Raw genomic sequence first — 14,801 nt, forward strand, 5'->3', positions numbered from 1 at the left:
GGATACCATTTTTTTCCATCACATTTTAAAGTGAAATTTAAATATTAATAAACCTTAAACCTTATTAAATATAAATACTAAACCTTATTCGAAAATGTTAGCATTAATATTATTAATAAACCTTATTACTATGAATATTATTAAAAGTATTAATAATATTAATATTAATATTTTTTTACTCCAATTTAAATTAAATATTAAATAAACTTTAGATCTTATTAAATATAAACTTTATTATTAAACCTTATTAAATATAATATCTTATTATATACTTTATTTCTCTCCTTGGAGACGATTGGATGGAGACGAGGGTTTCAACGGTGTATGGCTCTCTGGCGCCCTCTGCGCTGAATGATTTCCTTGTTGCAGACGTCCTGGCATTTCCAGAATGCGTAAAATGGCTTCCGGCAGTTTACATGGAACCCAAATCCTGGCACATTCTCGAGGTTTTACTGCATGCACAGAGGTTCATGGAGGTCTACTGTTTCTTGGTCTCCATGCCAGCAAAACTCTTGGTCTCGAAGAAGGAAGATGCCTCTGTGGGAGCCGTTGGCATCAACCTTAGTGCAGAAGGAATTGATGGCTTCAAACTCATTTCTGGCACTCGAGTCACTGAACGCGTAAAGGAAGGGGAGCTTTTTCTTCTGAAGAAAGATTTCAGCGGTATCCAAGCAGGGGAGCTCAATGTCATGGATCTGCACAATGGGGTCACAGATCTGCAGTCATCGAACCCTCAAGATTCGACGTCAAGGTACCGAATCGGCAGCAAGGTCAACAGCGTTTTGTCCATATCCTTCCTTTTCACCCATCCTAGTCTAAGTTGTGTCTGCAGGGTCATGGTTCTGCTCTGAATCGGGCGTCCTGACCATGGAAGGTAGTCAGATGTTCAGATCTGCAATTAAACCATCAAATCAGGAGCCCAGAAGATCTTGGGACCTCAAAAAAAACCTAGATCGATGGACAAGCAGCTTTCAGGAGGCAAGTTCAGACGAGATCAACTCTGAAGCAGCTGTCTCTCTTGATCCAGCTGGATCTGCCTGAAGAATCTCATGCATTTCAGATCCAAGTCAATCTTTCAGGCAAAACGACAATGTTATGGGTTTGCACAACAGATCTTGTGCAGGATCTTCTGCAAAAACTTGAATGTCGGCTGGGGATTCCTTCCTCTTGCCTCAGACTTCTATATAAGGGTAATTAGCTTATGCATCCCCTTCCTCTCTCCTTTTACAACATTCAAAAGGACGCTTCTATTGGGGTTTCTTTTCGTTTAAGAGGTGGTTCATTTGGGAAAACCTCCTCTACCCCATCTTTCTCTTACAAAGATGCAGCACGCAAAAACACTGCCCAACCTCAGTTCTCTTCAAAGGCAACACAGCTAAATGCAGCTCCAAAGCTGTTTCTGGTAGACAAATCAGAGGAAATTCCCTCCATCAACTTCTCTAATCCTAGGGTTGAAAACTGCTACCAGAGCTTTGTAGAATCTGCACTCATTTGCAAATTTAATGGCCTATGGCCTCGCACAACAGATCTTTATCAATGGGTCCATTCCTTTTGGACTAAAAAGTGCAAAATCTTCTTATGTTCAAAAGGTTTCTTCCTGGTGCTTTTTGACTCAAGCGAAGACTACCAGAAAGCTTTAACAGGAGGCCCTTGGTTCTGGGGTTTAGCTGGCCTTTTTCTTACCCCTTGGTTTCCTGACTTCGACCCCTCTACAACAGTCATCTCCAAGCTTCCCATTTGGGTCAGGCTCCCGAATCTTCCAGCACATTTTTGGGATTTCTCTATCTTCCTAGACATTGGAAACACTTTGGGACGATACCTGGCTACAGATAACTCAAGAAGGGAAAATGGTCTCTACACTTACGACAAATTGTGTGCAGAAATAGATATCAGCAAAGGACTGTCGGGTCAGATTAATCTCAAGTTTGGAGATTTCCATTGGACTTAGCCACTGGATTACGAGAATACAGCCTTCCGCTATTGCCATTGTCACCAAACAGGGCACCTTCAGAGTACATGTTCCCAGCTCAAAGATAAAAAGAAGAATCTGAATCGTAAGCCCAAATCCAAAAGATGGAATCCTTTTGAACCTCCCCGTCCGCTGGACGATTTAGGCTTCTCGAGTTCGGAGGAGGAGGAATTTGAGGCAGATGTGCAGGTTGATGAGGAAATTGAAGCTGATTTGCAGAATGAGGAAACTCGGAAGGACGCGCCCTTGGCTCATTCGGAGGTTCCCTCTAACCAGCAGATTTCTCAGAAACGTTCCCATTTCTCTTCGTCCTCAGACTCTGATAAGGATGCTCAACCATCAGAACAGAATAATCTACAGCTTGTCATGACTCAGCCAAGCTCCACTGGGTGGATAAAAGTGAGCAAGAAAAAAGGCAAAAAGTGTCATTTTGCAGGAAACAACCCTTCGGGGTAGCTTTTTGCTCAGTACTTTCCTTTGTATTCCTTTGCTTTCTATGGCCCATCCCTTGCCTGTCTATTTGGAGCAAGGTTGATTCCCTATCACCTTCGGCTCCATTGCTTCTCTGCTTAGCCTGTCTCCATGCTTGATTGTACTATATTCTTCCTCTCTTAATAGAATTAGTCTTTATTCAGAAAAAAAAAAAAAAAAAAAAAAAATATATATATATATATATATATATATATATATATATATATATATATATATATATATATATAATATCTTATTATTAAAACCTTTATGAGAATTAATAAAGCCTTCACCAATGTATGTCCGTGGTTGAAAAACAATAACAATGGTTGTCCATGTTTTACTATGTTTTGAATGTGATTGACTATAGTTGACCATGGTTAACTATATGTTAATATAGTCGAATGATGTTGATTGAGGATCACTATAAGTGAATAAGGATGATTATGGTTGACTATGGTAAACATATATATGACTAATTTTGGCCATGGTTCACTATTTAAATTTGACTATAAGGTTGACTAAAAGGTTGACTATGTTTGGGTATGTTTGACTATGTTTGATTATGTCATCATGTTGTAACATTGTCATCTATTTTTCATAGTGCGACATCATTTTTTTATTCAAGACATTGTGATGTGGATTTCAATTTGTCATAATGTGATATTGATCTTTTGTTTGTCACATTTAATGTATATTTTTGTTTGTCATATTGTGACACAAAGTTTTGTTCATTCGATTGCCTGGAGAATTTTTAACACATGCGATGACAATTTTGTTCAACATATTGTAATGCCACTTAAATATTAAACATATCAAAAACCTTGTTAAATAAAAATATCGAACCTTATTCAAATCCTTACTATTAATATTATTAATAAAACTTATTCAAAAAGTCTAATAATAATAATAATAATAATAATAATACTTAGAATCAAATATTAAATGAACGTTTAATTGAATTAAATATGGAGCCTTATTAAATACAATTTCTTATTAATAAAACCTTGTTGAAATTTAGTAATATCTTATCTATAGATTTTCATTGTTGATTATGAGTGACTATGGTTTTCCAAGGTGTACCTATGATTGGCCACGGGTTGAGTATGGTATATCATGGTTTGACTATGGTTAACCATTGTGTGATTATGATTTGACTATGGCTGACCATGATTTGGCATGATTGGACACAGTTTCAATATTATTGACCATTGGATAAAAATTGTTTAACTTTGTTAAACTATGGTTGACAATGATTGACTATAGTTGACCATGGTTTCACTATGGTTTACCATGTTTTGATGATGATGGATCTATTGTTGCCCATGTTTTGATTGTCATTACTACTATGATGGCTTTTACTAATCATTAACCATGCTTTGCACATTGTTAGCTTAGGCCAAACACTATTAGCCACCATGGTCAACCATGGCCATCCATTATAGTTTAATATTGCTCACTATATCATGCATAAAGATAGGCCATGATTAGTGTGGTAACTACTGTTCACCATAAAAGTCATGTTCACTACTATTGACTATAATTTCCATGTTGAATATGGTTTACCATGTCAAATATAGTCAACTATAATTAACACCTGTTAATGTATAGATAATATGTTAAGAATCTCTAGATTAATACATTATTAATGGTTCATTAACATTATATTAAACTATTATTAATATTATATAATATGTTGCTAATGTTATATAAATATGTTAATCTTTTAATTAAATATTAATAATGTATTTAATATTAAGTAATAATATATTAACTATATATGTAAGGTCCTACCTTACCAACCATCAATAGTATAGAGAAGTAAAGGTCACATTGAATACTATTACTCAATTTTTATTTTTATTTTATTTTTGTTTTACTCATAATATGAATAACTTAGCTATCATATAATCATGTTCTTTCAACTATTTCAATGTAAGAATATAACATAAGCAGTCAGGGATAATGCGCCTAAGCCAGGCTAGGCACAGACAGCTCTCTGGCGAAAATATCTCAAAGGAGCAAGGCTGAGATGCTTAGACGGTCCCCTGCCTCAAGGAAATACGCCCTTCGTCAATCTTTGCTCCAAAGTGGCCCCCTTGATCCAATCAAAAGCCTATTGGATTCCCGGAAACGGCAAAAAAATTAACCTATGGAGGGACCGGATCATGGACCGAGATCCTATCGGAGATAGTCCAAATCTGAAATCGCTGAAGGATCGATTGGTGGCTGCAGGGAAGAACAAACTGTGGGACATCTCCACTTGGAATGGTGCGCAGTGGGCGGGCTGGAGCCTGCCGGATCTGCCCTCAGACCTGCACCAAGAACTCGCACACTTCCGCGATCTTCTGAATGGCATTGCTCCCGTGCGCATTAACAAAATGGACAGGCGAGGATGGGGTGTTCACTCGACGAGTTACACAGTCGCCCAAGGATATGCGTGTCTAGATGCAATCCCAAACGCGCCCATCGACCCGGCCCCGTGGAAAGCAGTATGGGGCAACCCCACGCTGCCAAAAATCGATATCTTTTGCTGGATACTGTGCCACAGGAAAATTTTAACAGAAGACAAGCTCCAGAGGCGTGGTTTCTATGGATCGTCCAGGTGCTCGTTGTGCTATGACTCTGAGGAAAGCGCCACTCACCTAATTCTAAATTGTAAATTCTCAATTCAGGTCTGGAGAGAACTGATGGAGCATTGGAATCCCAAATTCGAGCTTCCAGCGACCATATCAGATCTGTTTGCCACTTAGAAAACTTGCTTTCCCAGACCCCCTCCCAAAAATAAAGGGATCAAAGTGGCCTGGGCATCACTGCTAAAAATTTGCTGCTGGAAGCTATGGCTTGAGCGCAACAGCAGAATCTTCAGGAGTCTCCATCACAACGCCAAGATAGTGGCGATCAAGGTAAAGTCCCAAATAAAAGAATGTCTGGGAGGCCACATAGACGACTCCAACCTCACCCAGTTAGACAAAGATTGGGGGTCCTCCTTGAACCTGAATTTTCAGCAAAATATCAGAAGCTTGGCTCCACCAGAGGAATGGAAAATAAGGGGAAAAGGCAGAGAGGACTTTCAAGACTGGATTCTCAACCAGAGGATGCACTCCCTCTTCTTCGATGGTGCAGCAAAAGGTAATCCGGGCAGCGCTGGAGCAGGGGGAGTAATTAAAAACATAGATGGTGCAGAGATCCTCCATTTTGCCTGGGGATTGGGAATCAACTCCAGCATTCAAGCTGAAGCATTTGCCCTCTTCCAAGGACTCAAATATCTTCAGAATCTGGAAATCAAAGAGGCCAATATCCTGGGGGACTCTGAAGTGATCATCAAACTGATGGTGACTGGCTCCATTCCACGGGATTTAAGACTAGCAAGACTGATCCATAGAATCAGAGGAATGGCAAAGACGCTCCAAAAACTGAAATTCTTTCACGTGTTGAGAGACAACAACAAGGAGGCAGATCTTGAAGCCAATAAAGCTACTCTGCTTTCGGCCGGAATTTTGAAAAGAGGTGGAGAAGAAGCCTGGGTTTCAATTCCCTAAAGCATTTCAGAAGATGTTTTTTTGCTTAATTTTAAAGTTGTTTGTATGTATATTTAAATTGGGGCAAATAGGAAACAAAAGCGCAATTGCTGAACCCAAATGGAAGTGGACATCAAGACTAAAAGGTTCTCAGAAGGAAGAACCCAACTGGATAGTGCCCATATCTATTTTATTCAGAAGACTGGTATTTAGACCAACCCATTAATACAGCTCATAACCGTTCCTGTTAAAAAAAAACAATTCCAAAACACATTTCCTTCCAAGTTTAAAAGATCCTAACATGTGACCTTTTCATACTTATACATGAGCTCTAAGTAAGAGTGGAAATAAATTCTACCATAATTCCATGTGAAAACATTAAGTTAGATCAACCTATTTGATTTCCTAGATTATGCTAAATAAGCTTCATTTATTGCCTCTTGATATCATAACCACAGAAGTATTATACTTCTTTTACAAAAATCACATATTAGTGTATGAGTATTAACCTGCATATAGCAAGGTAACTGAGAGAATAATATGTCTCTCTTCATCAATAAATCTAATGAATATGATATGTTTATGAAATAGAATCACAAAATATGTTGATCCAACAACATTTCCAAATTCATCAACTAAAATTCCCAATCCAAATTATTAAGGCAATGCTGCAATCATGAGAATTATATAATGAATGTTGAAACACAAGAAACTAATGTTACTAATTAAGAAGCATGTTATTCTTCAAAAATTGTAATGTAAAACAATGAAACTGCAAAAATTAGGCACGCGTAGTTATTTTCTACAGTCATTGAAGCACAATAATGCACCCATGAACACATGAAGCTTAGACAAAACTTATTATGCTCACTTGAACAAAATCCTACAAAAAGTCACTATAAAATTGTTTCCAACAACCCCCTTTTTTATGAGAGATTTAGATAATAAAAGTAACAACAATTCTATTCTCTATTCACACTTCAGCAAATTATTAAATTAATTTTCGTATTCATACCAAAAACTTGTAGACATAAGAAGCTACACCCATCAAATAGTCTATTCATAAATTTCTAGTACATAAAAACTATGGTAAGTAGGAATTTTACTCTAACAAGTTATATGTACAAAAACTACAGCCATTCATATCTTTTGGCAAACAGTTTACATGACGGTAAGTAGGAATTTTACTCTAACAACTTATATGCACAAAAACTACAACCATTCTTGTCTTTTGGCAAACACCTTGCATGATGGTAAGTAGCACTTTTACTCTAACAATCTATATGCACAAAAACTACAACCATTCATGTCTTTTGACAAACACTTTGGAAACATGCAATCTACAACCATTGAGGCATTTTGACAAACACTTTGCAAGCATGCAATCTACAACCATTGAGGCATTTTTCCAAACAATTGGCAACACTAAATTTGAGATTCTTCTTCAATCTATTCAACTTAGAAAATTCAGAAATTGAAACTTCAAATGTTGGCATCTTAAAACAGGGGCTAAGAAACCTTAGTTTTTCATCAAAAACTTAAAAATAGATGCATATAATTGACAACAACAATTTGTAAAATCACCCGGATTTTTAATATGGGTTCTGCAAAGTACTTTTTTGGCATCAAATGGTGGTTTAAATGGCGTAATGGCATGGATAACCTGTGATGTTGAGAAGAAAAGTAACAGAATGTTCTAGAGATGTGATTTATTAAAACAACAACAACAAAAACATTCCTACTATCTCATTTATCACTTTCTCAAACACATAGCATGAAAACTTCATCTACAATTGTACATGGAGAAGAAAAAGCTCAAATTTAAGATAATATGGTATTGTAGTCAACTCATGAAAACCTGCAATGGACAAAAATTCAATGTAAAAAGAACTTAAAATGTTGGCAACACATTATTGTTTCAACCCCCCTGCATGTACATTCTCAACTACAACTGCCATTCATTATTGGGTTGCTGATAAATAAATATGTAAATATCTCATAAACATTGATAATTAGCAATTTCCAATGAATTTTTAAGTTTACAACACTTTTAAATTAATAATAAACTAAAATGTCAAGAATGCTATTCTTGACATTGTATTTATACAATTCCAAAAAGATGTGAATATGCTCCAGCTCCAATGAGATTGTGCCCTTGCTCCAATATCCTTACCAACTCATTGTGAACCATCCGATTTTCCTCCCAACCATATCCAGGGAGAACTTCTCTCCCTAGAACCCTCAAGCTGTAGGAGCTCACAAATAGTACCAAAATATAGCAGTAGAGAGATATCCAAGGAAAGCTAAGGAAGATAAGTTTCACTTCCTCCCAACACCACTCATGGTCAACTCCACTAGGTAGAGCTACATAGTAATTTATATTAGGAATTTCAAAATCATTTCAAAAGAAATTGGATACTCCGCAAGTCTCTCACTCTCATAATATTTTTCAAATCTCTCCAACTCTTTGTATAGCAATGCACCTCCCTCCCTCCAAGTGAGAATACATGAGACACATATATAGGAGGAGAAACAAATTCTTGTCATAAAGGAGGGGTAGTATGCATGCATTGTATTCCATTTAGTGGAGTGTAACTCATGCCATTAAGGAGAGGTATGAATGCCTTAGTTAAGGATAGTGTAAGTTATGCATTAAAGGGAGCGTAAGAGGAATCTTTTATGACATTTCTTTAATGAGTTGAAGAGGAATATGCCATTCTTTAATGAGTTCATTAAATAGAGTGTAATGTATTATTAAAAGAGAGAGATTTACATAGAGCCATGAGAGTCATAAAGGAGAGAGGTGTGAAGTGATTGAGGAGATGAAGGTGACCTGTAATTCTCTTTTAATAATAATATCATAGCCTCATAGAAGATAACAGTAATATTAATAATATTGAGGATTAATTCGATATTGAACGATTAGGATTGATTAATGATAAGTTAAGTGATTTTCCTTCAACTATACTTGATTTCCAATTTATGTAAGGTGATTTAGTATTTTTGGAAAGTCATGCTTGAGATGCTAGATGTGACTTTATATTTTTAGAAAGTCACTGTAGGATTGTTAGAAAAGAGGTTTTATTAAGGAAAGTCATCCTTGAGCTTCCCATGACTGGTATTTTTCTTCGGAGAATAGGGATCCCATACCCCTATTTCATGCATCTTCGTGCCTTAGTAGATTGAGGACTTCGCGCCCTGATCTACTCTAAAGATCCAAGATTCCACACGTTGATCTTTTTAAATATTCAGGACTCCACACCCTAAACATTTTATTATAGATACAAGACTACACATCTTTCATGGACTTAGGACTCCGCGCCTTAATTTACATGGCTTCTCATCTAATCTTCATTGAAACTCCACGCTTCACCTTAAGGTATTGATTGTGAGCTCATACGCATCTGATGGTTTGTTGGTAAGGCCTTGTTCATAGATCAAGGGAATCAATGAATTTCATAATTAACTTATTCACATTTTACCAAAGATTGTCCATGACTTCCATAACCATTTTGATTCTAGAGAAATGACTTCCCCAGCCATTTAAAATTTGAATATCCTTGTTTCAAAATAACAACATTCCAAATAAAATATTGTTAAATACAATATTGAGCATATAAAATCATAAAAATCATGTATCATGACTTCCACAGTCATTTATAATTTAAGCATCCTTGTTTGCAAGTAACTATGTACCTACCACATCTTGCTCATTACAAGATTAAACATATATAATCATATAAATCATGTATCATCCATAAATCATAATTAACCATATGTTCCACATAGTCTTGATCATCCATGGATATATGTGTCTCAATCCTGAATCAACATCCATTTCATACACATATTGCCAAACTAAGATACCAAAAGAGAGAACATCGATAATATGTTCTTAACCAAAATCAATTCTTATACACACAACCATGGATATTATCCTAAGCACACAAAAACTAGGTGACCCAAACCAGGTCTATACCATATAAGCATGTACATAAGTTTCTCATGCATAATATTATACCATTATATCAAAATCACCCTATCTATGTGTCATAAAATCTATCTCACCAAGAAGGGACACTACAATATATTAAGGAATTATTAATATCCTAAATAATGTACAAATAAATTAATATCTTAATTAGTATATAGGTTATTATTTCACTCAGTTTCTAATAGTGTCCAAATATTCCCTGTTCAGGGTGTGAAACAGTTGGAGGCCCACTTGGGTTTGATTGATATGAAAGAGCCTTTATTGGTTTCGTACGATGGGTGGTATCCCCCACACTCTCTCACACTTATTCAATGTGATAATATGAAGCATCACATATCATGGAAGATCCATGACGTGAAGGTTGGTAACCCTCGGTGCCTATAGATGGTCAGAGCGGAGGTGGAGTTAAGACCATCTGTCCAACATATAAACTCGGGTCCTAAACTTTGTAGGGAGCCTAAGTTTGATGTTTACAGGTTCGCGGCGCCAAGAATGCGAGAGGTATATCAAGCTATTGCCTAGATCTATCCGAGGCTGGAGTATAAAGTATCTTATGTTATAATCTTATCTTTGTATTCTGGGTTAGGGGTTAATACTCATGATAAGCTTCGCGCCTGGAGGGGAAATGAAAAGCTAGTTAAATTAGTAGTTTTTGTGACTAGCAATATTGGCCTTCTAGACTATGTAATGTTGCCTTCTATCTTTTTTGGCAACATCCTCTCTCACATGGGTATGTTTACTAGTTTTCCCTTTTCTCCATGATGTATCATCTACATGTTTATAATATGGTTCCCCATTTTAAGCTTGAATTTTCCGGGCAACCCCTGTAGAGAGTAAGGGTTCTCGTAAATGATCAGGGTTGAGTCTACGGACTCAGGGCTCAGGGGTACATGGGAGACACCATTTTTATTCTGGTGATACCTCCTACTCCCACATGGTTATTGTTTATGTATTATTGCTAGCTCGGGTGGTGGAATTCTTAAGGGACGTAGTGTCATCCAATGTTTCATATGTTCTTCTAGTCATACATTAAGTTAATGCTTGTCTTTCACATGGTTTTTTGTACAAATAATATTCCATGTCAACCTATGTTGTATCCACTTTTGGCCTCTGTAGAGTGTGCTGGTTTATAAGAACGCGAAGGTGGGAGAAAGGTGAAGAAAGGGGCCTAACCTTGGCAGATATGGTGAAGTCTAGGCCTCACGGTTGAGCCTCAGCCTGAGGTGGAAGGGGCCATAGACACCGGGAAGGAAAAGGTAAAGAATTTGGTTCTTCTTCTTGTCAAACTACGCGGTAGAGGACTGCAGGAGAGAGGGGTCAAAAAGAGAACTCTGAGATTCTTTAGAAATACTACGAAGGTACCCCGATGGAGGTGAAACAATTGATCACAACTTGGGAGGTAGAGTTGAATTTGAAATTTGAGCTTGAGCTGCCACCTGAATATTTGGGGGAACTAATCACAGTCCCTAGGTAAACTCGTAGTCGTCTCACCCTATTTAGACAATTCATCCATCTCTACTGGTTAATGAAATGCATAGTGGCCAAAGCAATGGCTGTGACCACCAACACAACAACACAAAGTGAGCCTTATTCGGGCCTCCAAGACATTCAAAAAGAGCTCCAACTTATTCAACTTTATTTTTATAATTAGAATGCTCGCCTAGGCCTCATTGAGTGGCATATCCCATGTGTGCCGCAATCTAAATTTCCAGGATCAATTGCTAAAGATCCTCCTTTGGTGGAATAATCAGATGATTAGTTAGTTGAAGTTATGCCTATTAATTTTGGCTTAATTTTTGTTGTATATGTCAACTAGCAATTATGTTTTTAGCATTATTCTTACTAGTTTGTTTCCACAATATCAACCTTATAAGGCTTTGTTCAATAAACTCAAACTATTTATGTTTTGGATGGCTTATAATGCGATTCGGTGGCCAATAGACCTGGTTTCTCACTGGGCAGGTTGAGGCCACAAAACGACCTATATATTTGTAACCTGCATGTTTATAAATGAATGAATGAAAGGTACTACTAAGCTTACAAAAAAAAAATTATCATCCAAATTTTATTGATTAGTTTGTGTTTTGTATATTAAAAATGATTCTTAGACCATCACCATCAATCTATTATATAATAAGTAGTTAGGTGGTCAAATATTGTGAAATGATTTTGTATGTATCATATAGAATATCTATGTATCAAATATCGATGCTAGAATTCTTTGTATACATATTATATATATTGTGTTATGATTCTACGCACATATTTTACATCTATCAGATTTTAATGAAATTTATAGCATTCAAATGTTTCAAAGATATATACATTTTCATTGTAGCTTGTTGAAGACTTAGTGTAAATTATATTAATCCATAGATTATATACTGTAATTTTTTTAATTTACTTGTGTATATTTCTATAAAATATCCATGTCTCTCTTTTATTTCATTCATCATTTCAAATCCATGAATACCATCTATTTATAACTACAAAATCATAGTAAGAAAATTTTTGTAGCCAAATAGTAAATCGTCTACCTCCTTCGAGGGTTTAGAATTCTACCATACATATAGTTTGAATAACCAAATGGATATGTAGCATTCAAGAGATATTTATATACACACTTATTGTAGAAATTAAATTGTCTCTAATGAAATTAAACAAATTGTGTTTAAGGTTACGTGTTTTTACCTTCAGATAGGTTGCAATGCTTGAAATTGTTAAAATATGTTAAAAGTTGACAACTATTTCTCTATATTATTGGGATAATAGCTAAAATTGGTTGCTTTGGTTTTCATTGTTTTTCCTAATCTAATCTTTTGGACAAAACATATAAAAGGAATTTTTTGTTTTTGTAAAAGGTTTCTCATCTAGCTGCTTTAAAATCTGTGGACAAGTTTAGAAAAAAATTGACAGGTTGATATTTATCCATGTAAGCCTACAGAGACAATGAGAACACATAAAACGAATGGAGAGGTTGTTGAACGGTTGGATATTGTATGCTTGTGAGTTGGATGTTTTAAATATCATTGAATAATAAGCATATTGATTATCATTTCCCTGTGGATGTTTCACTCACAAGGAGGGTTTTACCACATAAAACACTGTGTCAATTTTTGTGTTTCATTATTCTGCTATATTGTTTATTTGCCTTTATTTTATGCAACTAAAACTTATTTGTAGGATATGCTTCTATTTCTTAACTCCACAAGTGGTATGATATGTTCTAGGAAAAGTTTTTGTTAATGGCAAAGATGTAGAGTATGAAGTTTGAAATCGAAAATCTCAATTAGAGAAATAGCTTTGATCTATGGAAGGTTAAGGTGCAGGATATGCTCATGTAGCAAGGAGTGGAGAAGGTGTTGCTGGGAAGGGCAAAGGAACTTGTGGACATGGATGATAATGACTGGGAGTACATGGATGCAAGAGCCCTTAATGCTATTCATTTGTGCTTGGCATATGATGTATTATTTAGCATCGTTGGAAGGAAAACAATAGTAGGCTTATGGATCAAGTTAGAAATCCTTTATATGAAAAAATAGTTAAAAAATAGAATCTACTTGAAGCGACAGTTATACAGTTTGCAGATCAAGGTACAAATATCCCTGATCATTTGAATTCTTTCAATACACGTTTATGCTAGTTTTCTAGTATAGATGTAAATCTCGAAGGGGAAGAGAAAGAAATTATATTAATTTGTTCCCTTCTTGAGCTTTGGGTTCATTTTTTAACCTCTATCAGTTTTAGTTGTACCAATACCATTGAATTTGATGGTATTGTGGGATAATTATTGTCTGAGGAAAATCAACGAAAATATAGCCTTGAAAACTCAACATGAAAAGAAATTTTGGCAATAGGTCGATTAAAATAAAAAGATCAAAATTCAATAGACACATCAAGATTGAAGTAAAGAGGGAAGAAGAGTAATTTGAAGTGTCGGCACTATAACAAATCAGGGCATCTTAAAAAGGATTGTGGGCAAAGAAAGGAACACGCTGCTAAAAAGGAATCTACAAAGGAAGTTAATTCAACTTAAAGTAGTGCAAGTATTGTTGATGAGGTATTGTCCACTTCTACTATTTCTAAATTTCAAAATAATTTGTTACTTGATTCTGATGCTTCCCATCATATGTGTCTTCATACGAATTGGTCCTCTTCATACCAATTTATTGATGACGGTGTAGTTTTCATAGGTAATGATGTTACATGCAAAATTGTTGGGATTGGTAATATCAAGCTTAAAATATATGATGTTACTATTAAAATGTTAACAAAGGTGAGGAATGTGTCTGAGAATAGAAAGAACTTAATATCATTGGGAATGTTAGATTCCAATGGTTACAAAATTTATAGTTCAAGGTGGAGTTATTAAGGTGATGAAAGGCATATTAGTAATCATGAAGGCTAAAAGATTTGGTAAATTTTATGAGATTGGAGGAAGGAAAAAAATAGATCATGAAACAATAGCATCTTAAGGTGAAAGTGACTATACTCATTTATGCAATCAAGGCTTGGGTCATATGAGTGAGAAAGGGCTAAAGGTATTAATTGATTGAAAGTTACTTCCAAGCTTCAAATCCTTGAATTTGAATTTCTGTGAACATTATATTTATGCAAAGTACTACACAAAGAAATTTAAAATAGGAACACATGTAAGTAAAGGTATGCTTGATTACATCCATTGAGATATTTTGGAAGCATATCCTAAAGTGTATTTTGGAGAATCTTCATATTTTGTAACATTTATAGATGATTACTCTAGAAATGCATGGATCTATTTACTGAAATTAAAAATTGATGTAGTTGATTCTTTTAAGAAGTATATATCTTTGGTTGAAAAGAGCAA

Source organism: Pinus tabuliformis, chromosome X (genome assembly GCF_031772625.1).
Source record: "Pinus tabuliformis cultivar Carrire ecotype Pingquan chromosome X, CPIR1, whole genome shotgun sequence".
Lineage (NCBI taxonomy): Eukaryota > Viridiplantae > Streptophyta > Pinopsida > Pinales > Pinaceae > Pinus > Pinus tabuliformis.